The sequence below is a fragment of the Camelus bactrianus genome, chromosome 6 (assembly GCF_048773025.1).
Source record: "Camelus bactrianus isolate YW-2024 breed Bactrian camel chromosome 6, ASM4877302v1, whole genome shotgun sequence".
NCBI classification, from domain to species: domain Eukaryota; kingdom Metazoa; phylum Chordata; class Mammalia; order Artiodactyla; family Camelidae; genus Camelus; species Camelus bactrianus.
The window spans coordinates 113,161,696-113,167,051 of record NC_133544.1 but is presented as its reverse complement, the minus strand read 5'-3'; positions in this window follow the sequence as shown (position 1 = coordinate 113,167,051).

The following is a 5,356-nucleotide window of genomic DNA, read 5'->3' as shown; positions in this document are numbered from 1 at the left end:
AGACTCATCTATACGATTTCAGGAACTACACAGCGTCCCAAGGAGGTGGAATCCCAATAGAACTAATTGCAGCAGTATAATTCAAATCAACAAAGTTCATGATCACCCAAGTGATTTAAAATGCATCTAGAGGAAAGCAATATAGTCACAACAGAACCTCCAGAAGGGTTTCAGCTCATATCTCGCCAGAAATATTGCAGAACAGGGAGGAGTGCAATGAAATAGGCCATAACCTGAATGAGAAAAAGCTGTAATCATGGGTAGCCTATGCCACATGCTGGCCATTTCTATTAACGGCAGAGCTAGGGAAATTCACAGACCAGCAAATCTTAAAAGAATTCAACAGTTCAAAATTTATCCTAAAGGAAAGATTAAGAATTCTACCCTGAATAGAAAAGTAGCAAGTTGAAATGGAAATAAGAAAAACCATTATTGGAAATGCAAGAAGAGCGTGAGGTACAAACAAGAAACATGAAGAAGGCAAGGAGGACATCAAAGCCATAAGATGGGAGAGGGTAGCAGTAAATAATAGGTGATTTTAAACTCTATCTTAAGTGATTCACATATATGACTCTCTGAAGCAAACCGAGTGATGCATGAATTAATGTGTTTGCAAAACCAACAACAAGCAAACAAACAAACAATCAAACAAACAAACAGACACCAAAACGGTTCGTTTGGCTGACATATACCAAAGAATCCATGAGTATTCAAAACAAAATACTCAAAGTGATATCAAGGTTCATTCAGCATGCATCGACCCAGTATCGCAGCTTAAATGTACTCAATACACTTGTATTCAGAACACAGACGCGTGCATTAATATTCATAAATATTGATTCAAAGAGCATATCGTGACCTAACACAAATGCCGATTTTCAATAAGTTTTGGTCACAGTCCGTGATATAGTTTTACAATTTTTCCAACAGCAAGAATGAATGCAATATTCTAACCTAAGTAGAGAAATAAATGCATAAGCCTATAACAAAGACAATTAGCTCTGCAAAACTGTACTAAGAACAAACGAGACAGACAGTAAAGTGCACATTGGGATTGGTTTCATTTCTCGGAATTTCAGCCCCCATGAAACAAATGTATCCATTTTCTGAGAGCGTGGGTATTTCAGCAGAAAGCAACAGATGGATATGTTTTCTGGGTGAATGGATATAACACAAACATGAGTTTCACTTAGTGCTGTCTCTAAATACTGTGAGCTGTTAGAAAGTTTCAAGACGTGTGAAACCATAAACACAAAATGGACACATTTCCCTCCGTTTGTAATGTATATACAGATATGAACCAAAGGATACAGGGAAGATAAAAGGACAATGGCACCCTAGTGAATAGAATCACATTTAACTTAGGAACCTCTCGTTTGATGCAGCCCCTCCCCCAACACTGACTATATTCAGCAACAATTGGGGATGGCAGTTACCGGTTGGATTTCAGGTGGAATCTTGGTGTGTACCGCGAGGCTTGTTGTGGCTGGTGGATCCAAAGTAACTGGGCAGAATTCTGTGGGTGGATCAATGTGATGGATGGGCTGCCAACCTTTGTGGATATTGGCTTAGGTCTTTTGTTCGGGACGCTGTGTAAGTTCGAGATATTGCTGCTGCCCAAAGACCTAAGTTCACGGGTAAGTTTCCAGAACCTGAAAGGGCAGACAGTGGACGATCTGCCTGTCATCAACTTACTGGTGAGGCTCCGAGGTACTTTCATACTTGCCCAGTCCTGTTGAAGTCGACTTTATGGGAGACACGAAGAGAAGCTGACAGAAAAGCTGGCTGCACGGATTGAGGAGAGATGCCAACATATTAATGAGAGTTGTTCCGCTACAATGGAGAATACCGGCATGGAGACATCTCTAGAGAATACCAGGCTCGAAAGACATTCATGAGACCTACTGAACTACTGTGATACTGGCAGAAACTTTCGCAGTGTTTACATGCACTTCGGAAAGTCACTCAATTCACTGCTCCAAAAACGGCTCCAAGATTCCTGATGTCTAAAAGACAAGAGATGGCAGAGATGATAAAAGCGCTCATGTTCTTTAAGAGGTCATGGGAATCCAAAGGTCCCAAGGGGCATTTACAATCCATTTAGAAAAAATGCACCAATCCCAGGTAAGCCATTTCCCAGGTTTGGGCCTTGCTATCAAGCACTTGCTCTTCCCTCCCCTCCACTCAGTCATCCATTTTAAAGGATCAGAACCTGAGCTGCAAAGAAGCCAGTCGGAGAAGAGCAAGCCCCTCCTAGAATCAGAGTTCCTCCTACTTCACACTCTGTGAACAACAGTGAACTCCTTAAAGGTCAAATACTCTCGCCTACAATAGTTAGGAATTGAATACTTAGCTCACACAAAAAATGATGACCTTCCCCTAGATTCAGCAAATGCTGGGTTTATGTCTTCTCTGGGGTGAAGGGAGTGTGGTAAGTGAGAGGAATCTTTGACTGAACTTGAAAATGTACTACGCCCCAGTTTTTCAACACAGTATAGGTAAACATTATGTCAGATAGTGATCTGAATTGTAAAAGTCGTGAAAGACTTTAAAGAAACAGGTTTGGTGGACCGTCTTTCTCTTCAGCCAAGCGCCGGGTGCACGATATTTTGGGGGTGCATGGTTGTGTTAAATTGCTTTACCCAACCTGAAAGGATGATTAAGGGTTCTCATCACTGATAGAAGAACACCTGTTTTTCAATAGCCTAGCATAGCTGCAGCAGGGTTCTCATAGCTAAAATGCCTGTATGTGCTTTTGGAATCAAGCCTAAATGTATATATTTTGTTTGGATTTTCTTGTACTTTAGTAGAGAGGATTGTTACACCTTGAAATGACAACATTGGCCAGTAAGTGTCATTGGGAGTATAGGGCACAACATGCACAACTGAAACCCAGGTTCTCAGTTATTTCATAGTTTCAATAGGTACTTCATTGTTCCTGTTGCTGTTGGAGGCTTCAACAGTAAAGTATTGACATGTCCCCTTCAACATTTTGGACTGTGATTTTGTTTTCTATCTGTCTACAATTTGCTTAGAGCTGACATAATGTTACAAAAATTGACAAGTCTGACTTCTAGGTAAATTTAGTAAGTTTCAAACACTAATTTATTTTCATATAAACCCAAAACATGTAAATCATTTCTATTTAAATTCTTAAAAACTGCAAATGTGTTATCAACACAATGTCAAATTTGGAGTCTTCGGACAATCCCTTCAACCATGGCTTTATAGAAATCAGAGCTAAACAAACATCACATTTCTGTGAATTACATCTGGAAAATGTTGATTTATCGATGCCCAGTTGGCAGAGAACCAGTGCAACCTGCGCTCACTCCCTTCCATGTACACAACAATGTAAACTTCTACTCACCCAGCCCTTGGCACAGGACAGTTACCGAAGAGTGGTCTGTTACTTCCAAGACAGGATGAGGCCTCAGAAATTCTGGAAGCAGGAGAAGGCAAATTAGAGAATGGAAATCGGTGCAGGATCTGACCTCTGCAGATGGAGCAGCAAAGGTGAAACTCTGTTTTAATTGGACGCACACTCTCAAGCGGACAGCACACATGGGACTGTAGGTAATGCGCTGAGTGTTAGAAGAGTGCACAGCAGATGCTTGGCTGACATAACTCATAAAAATCAGCACAAAATATCCCCACAATGGATTCTGAGACCAAGATCCGATCAGAAAAATTTGAGCTAGCAGAGGTAGCAGAAAATGAGGTATAGAGCTACAGATAATGGCACACGCTGAGTCTCAGGGATCTGGAGTGCATTGTGGGTTGTGGTGGGTTATATCAAGAGAGCATACCGACCTGTTACCCCAGTAAGAAAGCAACCACATTGCCTTGTGTGGTTGAGTTTTTCGATATGTGCCATGGCCACGTCCACTGCATCTTGCAGGCCCAGGATCAATTTGGCATTTTGCCAATAGAGCACGTGTTGGGCTGAAACAGAGAAGCCGTGCATCTTTTCTGAGGGATTTAGTGGCCCTCGTGTTTGAAATCAGTATTAAAAGTTTTAGGATCTGCTACAGTCATAACCTGGACAGGGATTACGGGTTGCTTTGAGGAAGAGTATTTGGTACAGAACTGTGGTTGCATTCGTGCACCCATGACCCAAGGATGAGGGATCAAGAATGAGTGGTCAAAGTCCACAACGTGAGAAGTTGAAGCATTTCCTTCAGCATTATCTCCCAAATGCAGATGCTACATTTTGGGTGGCACTGACATGGTACTGCCCAGAGGACACAAAGTTCGGTCTGCGGGGTCATTTCAGCAAGCCCTGATGTATGACATCCATACATATGTTTCCACTTTTGTTTCGGTAGACAGAGAAGCTCTGGTAAGAACTGGTAACATTGGGACATTCCCATGGCAATAGAGAGCACAAGCGCACTCTCAGTTTGCTGTTTTGGAAAGACTCCAATATGACGTACAGCAAAATGCCGAGCTGAAAACTATTAAGCTTCATTTCCAGAAGAGGAAGTGTACTCTGCACTTTCAGAATTGTGAGGTTAGTGCAATAAAACGAAGTTTTTCTAATTGAAATAATATGGTGTGCTCATCACAACAAAGGCAACACCATCAATTAGAGATATACCAGACAAAACACACAGGAACAGGACATGGCATCAATGCCTAGGGAAAATTGTCCTCACAGTATTATAATGGAACTTCGTACACCCAATGGTCTAAAATTTTCACTTAACAAAGCCCTATAAATCTATATTAGATACCTGATATTACTTGACCAGTAGAGATAAAGAAGTATAGTAAAACAAACAGGAAGTACCATTTTCATTTCCAAAGATTTTGAAGGCCCAAAAAATAAGCTTTCAAACATCTAGACTGCAAAACGCTACCAGAGCATGTAGTGAAATCTCAGGTGAGGAAAACATGAAGTACAATAGTGTCTCAGAATCACAAAAGGCAGTATACCAGGAAAGGTGAATAGAAACTCTAAAAACGTGGCATATAATATCAGAAAACCCAAGGATGAGACAATACCAGGGCTAAAGTCAGTCCAAAGCAGACTTGAGAATGCAGACGGACTCGTGAAAGACTGTGAATTCAGGGTAACAGAAATCCCTCGATCAGAAGAAGACATAGGAAAAGAAGTGCAAACCAATGCAAACATTGCTGTTGTAGCCTGGGTTAAGAAACAGCATGAAAGATTATGATTTGTAAGAGTCCCAGATGGAAAAGCAAGATTAACAAAAAAACCCTGAATAGATAGTTGTAGGATAGTTAGACTGAAACTTGCTGAAAGACAAGAAAGAATCAGCTATACGATTTCAGGAACTACACATCGTCCCAAGGAGGTGGAATCCCAATAGACGTAATTGCAGCTGTATAA